Source organism: Rhopalosiphum padi, chromosome 1 (assembly GCF_020882245.1).
Source record: "Rhopalosiphum padi isolate XX-2018 chromosome 1, ASM2088224v1, whole genome shotgun sequence".
Lineage (NCBI taxonomy): Eukaryota > Metazoa > Arthropoda > Insecta > Hemiptera > Aphididae > Rhopalosiphum > Rhopalosiphum padi.
The window spans coordinates 64718574-64730343 of NC_083597.1; positions in this window are offsets into that span (position 1 = coordinate 64718574).

Here is an 11770-nt window from a genome sequence, read left to right on the forward strand (position 1 = left end):
TTTTACACACAGTTATATTCCCTATTAATTAATATCGTATAACACTTGGCAGTTGCTTCGTCTCGTGTCAGACTTTCGCGATTTATTGACTTTCGGCTCATGGTCCCTGAAATTCAGTTCATTGAATGGTATTCGTTTTTTCATTCGAGTGAGCTTTATACAACAACCAAAATGTTAGTACCTATTAACAATCTAGGTAAGGATAAAAGATAACCAAGCTGTAATACAGACTAAAAGTAATCGATAAATAATTTACCAATGTCATTAAATGCGATATATAATTATTACATTTTTTTGATGGCCGTTGTATTCCCCTACCAAAACACATAGTTTAGATTTAATTGTAAGACACAGATTTTAGTTCGAAAAAAAAATTTAGAAAATGTACCTATCTAAAATCATTCTTTAGTGTATAGTTCTTTTTTTATTATTTATTATAGAAATAAGAATTGACAGCGTTGGCCATTGACTGACATTATTAACATTAATATAATTTTTATTTTACATAAAATTAGTTATTGCAAAAAATTATTTTATGTGTATTGGTTGTTTGCAATAAATTTCCAATTTATGTTGCTTTGATGAAGTTTAGTGTCTGTTTAATCAGTTTAATGGTTGATTCGTTCGGACTATTGATTGTAGTATTTGTTTCTAGCAGCTTCTGTTTATCACCATTCGACAAGAATAATATGCTTAATAGTTCGATGGACTTCAAATGTTACGCATTTGTTTTGTTCTTTTTTGTTCATTAGATAGACATGTGTGAAGCGTGTATGTCCTATCCTCAGACGTGTTAATAATACTTCTTCTTTTCTATTAAGATTAGCTGTGTTTTTCCAACGTTCTGTTGTACGTTTTATTTCGCTGAGTTTGGTTTCCTTTCTTCTCAATTTGAGTGACCATTTTTCTCAAATCGCAGTATTTTAATACATCTTAGAATGTCGTCACAAGTACAGGGTTTAACGCTTATTTCTATTTGCTCATTATTGGTTGCTTTTTTTCCTGGACAGTCTACCCTTTTATTTATTTCTATGTTACTAGCTATGTTCTGTTATCCTCACAATTATATTATATTTTTTATATTAATGTAAAACCTATTTTATCACGAGTATTGAGTAAATCTATAACTATGTACAGCTAATAAGACAATAATATTTATTTTATAACTATATTTAGTAGAAACATAAATTATTCGTCTAGACGAGTGATTGTTATTAATGGTACTCAAGTATCGACGCTAATGGCATTAAATACACATCGTGTAGGAAGTGTGCGATCTCGACGGAAACCTGCTGGGAAATCACAACCATATAATAATACCTTAGTATTATCACCGGGACGCGAGGCAGTGGCTTCGTCATCGCAGTAGAAAATGGTACCGTAAACAATAATATTAATATGGAAATCCATTGGGGTTTCCGCTAATACTACAAACTCCTATCTACGTCATGCGGGAAAGTGATCGTCCTTATTATTATGCTGTAAGTGTGTCCGAGGCTGCGAGAACGCTACTGTGGACAATATTCGTACACATTGTAACGCCTTTCCGAGGTCACTGAAATCCGTCGGGTGACATCACTATAATGTAGTGATTAAGCCGTTATCGATTTTACCATACGACTTGCCGATAATAAGTCAATTGCAAGGCTAGATAAAGTTAATAACTTGTTTTTATATTACATTATTTAATAATTTCGAATAAAATGAACATATTTTTATATTATCATTTTTAAATTATAGCAATATTTGCAATCATTATAATATTTTATATAATCAACTTTAGATATTCAAATGATAAATTATTTTTTCGACTGTCGTCTGATATTCGCCTATTATTCATTTTATGGAATTATCTGAACGAGTGCAATTCGAATATTACCTTTAACTGCCCCCGAATGAAATTCGACAAAAATAAACGCAATTTTACCTTACTTCTGTTTGCTATAAATATTCAATGATTAAATAATAATAATAATAATATAATGTTTTATTAATAATTTACTGGCATATATAACAAGGGAAGCGCATAATAAAACGAGAAAACAAAATATAATATTGTGTTACATAATATGAAATCGTTGTTTACCTATATTTTCTATAATATATTATACAATATATAGGTAATAGATATCCCACCGTTTTCCACTTCTGAGAAATTGCACACCTACCTACACTATAAACAAAAACACTGTTTATGTATATTGTATATATTATAATATAATATCTTTTAAAACAATATTTTATGTTACATCGCTTGCAATAAATCAAAAACAACGAATATTCGACCGTCTAAATAAAATATGAATCTCATTATACATATATATAATATATTTCTATAACTATTTACATTGCTATTCAATACAACGTGATGCAGCGAACTCCAACGAAAAACATAAATCGTTATTAAAGTTTATAATATATTATATTTTTGTCGTATAATAGATATAAATTTTCAAATAAAAAATCAACAGACATCACAATTATTGCAGCTAAATACTAAATGCTAAAATTATTTTCGCGTTCATAATAGCATGAATATAATCCAACAAATAATATTAGATACACGTAAATTACTATGATGTATCGTGTACACCGAAAATTCATACTTAAAATACGAATACCTAAATCATTTTTTATGCGTTTGTAAATTCCGTGAATTTTACTTGATATGTGTAAATTATAACTCCTCCATTATCGTTTTTTGACCAATTTTATTTTTGCAATTTAAGTTAAAACTATAACTAATTGAAATGGTACGGATTTGCTTTTCCGATTTAAGGCTAAAATTAATTACTTGTTGAATGTTGTAGTGATTATTATTTTTACTGTTCATACATTTGATTTTGATTATTGTAGTGTAAATTATGATAGTAGCAAATTTATAAGATTGACGATCTCTTCTGATATACCTTATAAAACGTAATGTAGTGCAATATACACATTTGTTTTAGTTTATTTCTATTTTATTGTGTAAGTATTTATTTCACTTCTGAAATTGACCATATAAATTTAGAATTTCCATTAACTTAGTACAGATAGAGATTAAATTTTCAAAATATTTGCGTAAAATAAAATTGTACAACGCAGGTTAAAAGTAGGTAATTCTAAATTTGTAAATATCCCCGTTGCCCGTGAGTTAAAAATTATTGTTGGAGGCCAAATTTATGAACGTATAATTTACATGCACAATATTGCACACGTATTTTTTTTTAATACCACACATAATATAATATAATAATATACGCATTACATTTTTTGTAGGAAAAGCTTGGAGGTTTTTAACAGCTGAAACGCCTGAAACTGTGACGATGGTCGGTATACATAATGTAGCTCGTTTAGATTTAATTTTCATTATTACGATGTTTTAAATTTAAAACAAGGTAGAACACGGTTACCTATTATTGCTTAATACAGGTTGTATAACATGTGCATATTATATTATGATATGCTTTGTCGTGTCAATGATTTCATACGAGTCACATCGCGTGTAGGTATACCTACCGGCCAGGACACGATTTTTTTGTTTTATATCTCAAATCGGCTAAGAACTCATATATTATACATAATATTATATTTCAAATCAACCTTCGCCCTTTCATAAGTACGTATATATCTATATAATATGTTTTACCTATTTTATTCCGAACGGCATGGAATGTGTTGCCGGTTTTACGGTTATGTGGTTTTTTCTTTGGAATACGCTTTTTATGGCGTGGTTATAAAAAGCTCGGAGTAGTTTCATGATTGCACCTCTTTATAGATTGGAAATCGGGAACATGTGGTGCCTAAACCCATGTGTATTGAAGAGGGGTGATTTTTTTTAGAACTTTCCGAGAAAAAACGGCAAAACTAGTGTGAGGAAATGTGAATAGTGTAATACCAGCTATTATAGTATACGTACGCGCAGCCGTTTTATCAATATCTCGACCGTACGAGACCGGACTTGAGTTAAGTTTTGTTTTTCGCAAATGGTTTTCTTATAACGGTGATATAAATACAATCCAAATAATCGTATAAGGGTGTTAATATAAACTACAGCGTAAAAACTCGATAAAATAGATAAAAGAAAAAAAATTCCAATCGATGAATTAAAAAAGTTTTAATCAACTACCTATGCTTTAAATAGTCACAACTTGTAAACAACTTTTACAATGGTGTCTGTTCTACGTCTACGATAAAATATATTATATATGGCTATGGATAGTCGTATGATGGTGTAATACGTATTAGAATACATTTCGTTGTCATATACGTTTAATTTAACGCAAATTTTAATTTTAACGTGTAACTGAAACTATTATTGAATCATTAATTTCTTTCTGATCGAAAATAAGAAAAAAAAATGCGTTTTTAAGAAAACAGAACAAAATTTAATGACAGAACTAACTTTTAAATTATTTAATTTTTACATAATGAAAAAACCCACACTTAATTTCAAAACAGTAAAGGCCGGAAGAACGGTAGCCCGTGGACCGTTTCTGACGAGTGGAAATAATGGGGAAAAAAATAATCACCGACGACTTGGGCCTTTTTTGTAGACTTTATGACTGCATAAAAGCTGCAATTATCATCGTTACGAGCGTCAGCAACATATTATACGCTGTACATATTACGTATATTAAATTCGTGCGTATACTTTAGCAGCCGGAACGATACGGCAAAGTCATATTTTATCGCACGGCGTGAGTGTCGCACCCCGACGTGGCCCGTGGGTTGGAATAATAATTACCAGGAGAGATGCTCGTGGAGCGTGCAAAGGACTTAACGGGGAGGTGAGGTTAAAATACGGTGGTGGCGATGGTTTAAAAACAATTATATTATATTATTATACTACAATGCAGCGATGAAATATTTGAGAGAGACTTATTTCGGGTTATTTGTGAGGTACTTGCAACTATATAGCTAATACGTATAAAATCTATAATGTATAATAATATTTGGAAAGAGTCTTTAATGGCAAGCGTATTTGTCTGATTCAAATAATAATAATATTTTCTTAAACATTTCACTTTTCCGAGAGTAACACAATTTTGGAGTGGGGTATAACCGTTTTTGATTAAAAAAATATTTCTGTGACAAAAAACTTAATAATTTAATAAAATAATGTTGTTCTTATAAGTATATATTAAGATATATAAAATACAATTTATTTTTATATGCATTTGATGTTCAAATGTTGATGAAATTTATCAAAATCATATCAATTTGCAAATTCTTTTATGGTTGAAAAATGCAAAGTTCCTCATAAGTACCAATAGTTCATACTGAAACCAAAAAAAATATAAAAAATAATATGTTATCATGTTTTTTTCATATACATTTGAAGTTTAAATTTGGGTAAAATTACATTCTTAAACTATAAAAAACAATGATCAATATTTTGTTACAGGTGTACCTACCTATAATTAAAAATATTATTTGTAAGAAAATAAAACTATAATATTATGCTTTATACGCACAAAGAGCTCTTGGAGTGACGTTCTTCTTCACGATGACAAGAGAAATATTATGAAATTGGGAGTGTTGCAACAGCAGGCGTATCATAGGCAGCATATGATATAGAAACGTAGTAAAGTCATTGTCGGTTGAGAAAACGATGGTTTCAGCAGTGTTAATTATACGTATGCGTCGTATGCGACAACATTGGTCGTTTAATAGTATCCGTTTCGATTTTATGACTTACCAATTCAAAATATAAGTACTCTGCTAGAGGCTCGTTATTGTCGTCTGATAATATGCATAACACTCTGCCCTGTACCCGCAGTATATGCCATGTTTTTAAAAACAGAAATATGTGCGAGCCGTGTGTGATTCGTCTATAAACGCGTGAGTGTAATCGAGGATCGCGGTCCAGGCCTATCTCGGGCATAAAATACAATTAGGTATAAACCGCGTTTAACGTGTGGATGTATATATACAGGTGTTATGAGTGTGTGTGTACAATCGATGTGCGTCTATTGGGTTGTTATAATGCTGCGGCAACGAGTGACGACGACGACCCCTCAAAAACCAGTTGTACGTTATTATAGACGTCTGGTATGTGCGGTATGTGCGGTTCAGCGTGCGTCTTCGGGACGCCCATATTTTGTTATATACGATTATTAGGAGTTCCCGACCGTACACAATGTGTGTATACATTTGTGTGTGTGTGTGTGTAGCTGCAGTCATTCGTCTCGAACCGTTTCGTCTTTGGAGGCCGTAAATAATATTAAACGTATGTGTTTCGGGTTCAAAAATACGCGTCGCCGTCTTTAGGGGTTCTATTTTCGGTTGTCTCGCGGCCACGCAGACGGTCGTCGTGTGTACATATAAACGCCGAACGTTTCGATAATAATACATGTATATATATATATATGTGTTCCAGCCTTACTTAACCTAGAGGAGTGGGTGTGGGTGCGTGTGCATTTTTCCCTAGCTACCTGCAGCGGTTATAGCTTATCGTGTATATACGACGACCGGTTCATCCCCCGCGCGTCAAAAGGTCCGACGAAAATACTCCTCCGTGCAGCCTGTGTATCATTCGACCATGGACCAGTAAGCCTAAAACGAAATTTTTATCTTAGCATTAGTGCACCAGTTTGTTGCACTATTTATGTTTTAAGTCTGAATACAGTCAAATTGCACTTGTCTTTTTGATTTTTCTTCTACAGGCAACTCTGTAAAGGCAAAACTGTTCTTGTTCATTAATTCTACCAGCATTTAATTAAAATACTCAAACTAAATATCTACCTACCTAATATTATTTATTAGAATAATTGAAAACTAAAAACGTATTTGATGATCAATTGATTGTACTGACTGACAGGTTAAATATATTATTTTTTCGAAAACAAAACAATATTTTTGTACTTAAAACATCAATAGCGTATTTGCAGCCAAAATTCTGTAATAATGTATCAGTATTTTGATGAAACATCATTATTACAAATGTACACAATTAGTATGAATTTGAGCAATACCAATTAAAATTAGATGGCTAGATAAAATTAAATTTGCATTGTAATAAGCATAATATTTACATTTGAATTAATTACATAACTGATATTTTTAGATATAATAACTCAATTATATAACTGTACCTACAAAACACATGATATACATATTATAACTACTAATATAATCAGTGTATGACAAATATTAGTTGTCTTACAAGTGGTTCTTTATTCTAATGTAAAGAACCACTCGTTAGGTTATATTATCATCAATTAGCGATAAAAAGTCAATTTATCAGAAACAAAATTCTATAAAACAATAATTTTAATCGGATATTTCAAATAAAACTAAACATCTATACGGTATAATATAATTTATAATATAGCTATGTAAGTTAAATCAAACTTCAATTTTTTTGTTCGGTTAGATGGCGGAAATCGATAGTTTTGTTTTAGACTAGCTGTACCGACGGAATTAAAATACCTTTATTCCTAGTATAAAAGGTCTAACGTAATTGATAAAACCATTACGGTCTATTGATCGTATACATTTTTTTTAGCATTTATTGGTAAAATTCTATATTTTCAACGTAAATGTGTATATATTTCGCACACTATACTGTTGTCGAGAAAGAGAGAGAGTGAAAATGTTTTCATGGCGACAACTCATGAGTAAATACAATATAATATATATATATAAGTACCGCCACGCTGGCATATAATGTAACATTATATCACATTCAGTCTATGCCTAGTGGACGTGCTTCGATGAAATAGGGATGAATATAGTGGACTTGCTATTAGTGGAAGACACTCTAGTATAACATACTTCGGTAACAAATATTCACGTATATATAATGTTCTATTATGTGTGCTTAGTATACGTTTTCTGAACAAATAATAAATACATACACATATATAATACATATATATATATTTATTTATTTAGAGAGAGGTTTGTACGTAAATATCAGAAAACTTTTATCACAATAACTCTCATATCGTCCAATACGACAATGTATTGGTGTATACCAAAGATCAAGAAGTGTTGTATCTGAACGTTTAAAAGGTTTTCGTTAAACATTTCATTGTATTGTTAAAGTTTGTCTTGAAAACTAATGGGAATTTGCATTTTTTATCTCTTCGCAGTGTATATATATATATTATTATATATACGTACCTATATATAAACTGTCAACTATAATAATAATCGTCAACCGACGAAAGAGCAGGTCAAAACTTTTAGAGTGCCGTTCACAAGCTTACGAAGAAGTGATTTCCGAGGAAAAACGTACAATATATAAAAACGACAGTGTTATATGATAAAAAATTGATAACAATTACATACCTACACACGTGATTTTTTATAGACTTTTAGAAAGTTATTATTTCTGGCTTTTTAATACAATATTATATTTTCATTTTCAAATAGAGAGTCTCGAAACGCCGTATTAAATCGTAGCTGAGGCCCAACCTCTGGGCTCTCGCAAACTGTACGCTTTTGTTTGTTTTCCGTTTTATTTAACGAAAATAATAATGGCTTATACTGTTCAAACATTTTTTTTCGTTCATCCGGCAGCTGTAATGGAACAACACGATTGGCGCTGAGAAGTAATATAAGTGAAATAGATCAATAAAATATATCATAATCGAATTTTGTGTGATGCGTTACGGCAGAACTAGACGTACCTATAATATATGTAATGTATGCAATATGCATGTCTATTACTTCTTCTGTAGATGTAAAATATCGGACAATTTCTAGTTATGTGTCGGAATCACTATATAATATAACAGAATAAAAAAAAAAATTACAAACAAAATTAAAAACATCATTTTAAGACATTAAAAACATCATTTTTGGAGAAAATTAAATTTTTTTTACTATTTTTTATCGTTATAATTTTAATTATAATAAGTTTTATATTTTGAAATGACTAATACATCTTTAATTTCATATTTTGAAACAAAATATTATTCGGAGTATCACGAAATCAAAATCAAATTTTCTACAAGTAGTTTATAATTTGTATAAATATCTAAAATTTGACCTAGTTGCGAGGAGTAAGTCAACATTTTGTGGGATGATGATCCTGTACCACCTCACTCAATTCATCAAAACTTTAAATTGGTACTTATAACTCGTAAAAAGTAAAAATATTAAAAATAATAAATATTATAAAAATAGCAAAACATTTAAAAATAATTACTTTTAAAAATAGTTAAAAAATATTATTTTTTAACGACTTAAAGCTATTTAAAAACCATATTTTAAAAAGCGTTAATAGTTTTTAAAGTAATGATTAATGAGTGTCTTAGGTTAAATAAATCAGCTGGTAATATATATATAGATACACGCCATTATTGTAATCCTCTCCGACTATTATACACTACAACAGCTGCAACTACGATAAGAGCTAAACTACGAAAAGATTTTGACCGTTTAGCGTTTTTTTGTAATCTAATAATAATACGTATATTATGTGGCAAAGTTGACGAATAATGAATTATGTATGAAATCGTGGTCGGGTCGAGTTTATATATCATTAAATGTTTGAAATAAATCGACTGTTAATATTGTTATAATTTATAACGTATACTTTTATATTTTACATGTGATTTCAATCCATATAGCGGACAGCCGCAGTAAGACTTCTGGGCTACGATTTGGGTTCCAACATATTAAATTGGTAAAAGTTATCCATTCAAATTTTTCAAAATTTCAAAATTGAAATCGATTTGCACACCGTATATGGTATATGATATATCATCTATTGGCATTAGCCAAGTCAATGAAAATCTGCAGGAAAAAAAAATAAAAAAAAAAACGAATCGAGTCGAAAATCTTTCTTGTATTCACATCACAATAACAATAATAATAATTATAATTATAATAATAGTAATAATAGGCATTAGCGATTTATTATTCTATCGCGGTACGTAACACGATCTATTAAGAACGAACGACTGCGGCTGTGTATACCAATATAAAAGCGTAAATCGCATGGTGATTTAATGTAAAATCGGTGTTTCTACGCGTATTTTGCGGCTTGTTCGGCGTGTAAGTACCGATGCGATTTATAGGCTCGCTCTTACATCATGATACGTAAAATATTTATTTTATGTTATGTTATACAGTAACAAAAGCCGGAAAAGTACGATGTATATGTATACATATATATATATTATTAGTAATATTTATGATATAAAACGATGATGGAAATGCGAATCGTGTTCAGCGAGAGCAACGGCGATAATACCGCATGCTGTTAAATACCTGCAAAACTGATCTTTATTGTTTTACCGGTTTTCGCTTACATATTGTATATTATTACAAACAATAGAAAATGTTCCAAATTTTCATTATCTGAACGTAAAACACGCAGTTAGTAGCTTTCGTTATTTGATTTCAAAACAGTTTTGTGGCTTATCATGATACTATAATAAGAGTATATTATGCACAGTAGACATTTTATATGCAAAATACAATACACGCGTAGCCGTGTTATTTTTTCCTATGAGTAGGCTTTGGGAACTTTAATCTTTGATTTTATTCAATATTTTACTGACAGCAGGTACAGACTGCAGTCTATCACTAAATGTCGTAGTAGTATAATATAATATGCGTATCATAAATTTGTGATAATATATTATACACCATAAATCTTAGACGTCGAGTTCCTTGAACACTAGAATTTTGGAGTCTCGAAACGATACAAAATTATGTATTATTACATCATAATAATAGATTTGACGTGAAAATCATGGTTTTTCTTAGGCGCTTTTCTGTAGTAGTTATTTAATTACACTCTACACGTGTGGTAGATAACATTGAAAGACGACATTTTCGAGACTCAAAAAACACTGTATCACAATATACGGGGAATTTACTAAGCAGCATCAGCCCTCTTTTTAATTTAATAATACATTTAATATTTACACATTTATTCATTATTAGTGGTTTTAGTGATCAATCTGTCTATTGATTTATAAGAATTTTCAAAGTATAATAAAAATTAGATTTAATATTACGTCTACTTTATAACTTTGTAAAATCGTTTTTAAAGAAGCTTATCCTTATTAGTATAAACATTTTAATAATTTATGAATTACTTGTTTGAACTTTAAACTAATTAATTTTATATATTTTTTTAATTATCCAATGAAGTAAGGGTATTGTCGATTAAAAAAAAAAAATTGTATCATCATAGAATACTCTTAAAGTTGTACGAGAACAAAAAAAAAAAATCAAGAATTTTAAAACGTTTCTCTGCGTGTATATGTATACTTTGAAGTTTTGGACATAAATCTACATTGTAAAACCAATTTACATTTATCGTTTTCAAAAAAATTATTTTGTCTTATATTCGTTCAAAATTTGAGATTTATAATAGTGATACAATAGATTATATATACATGGATAGAACTATCCAGGACATCGCGGAGTAAAAGGATAGGTACATCGGAGATGTGCTTGAAATTAATTGTTTCGGAGATAAATTGCTTTCTGCTCACCAGTCGACAATGGTCACCCTTTATTCTACATTTTCATTATTTGTATGTAATATGCACGTTCCATTTGACGCTATACAGCTGGCTATATTATTAAACACAATCCCAATGTCTTATTGATATACCCGAACGAAATAAATATATGTAATGTTTAATATGCTGTGCACTGTATACAGGTACGATATAGGTAATATAATAAGTAGCACTCGCATAATATTCATTGGTATCTGTAAATAATAGTGTTCAAATTCGAGAAAAAACGTTTCGTGACCTTGATACTCTTGAACATCTGTCTCCGCACATTTATTTCGGTGTATTTCTGTCGA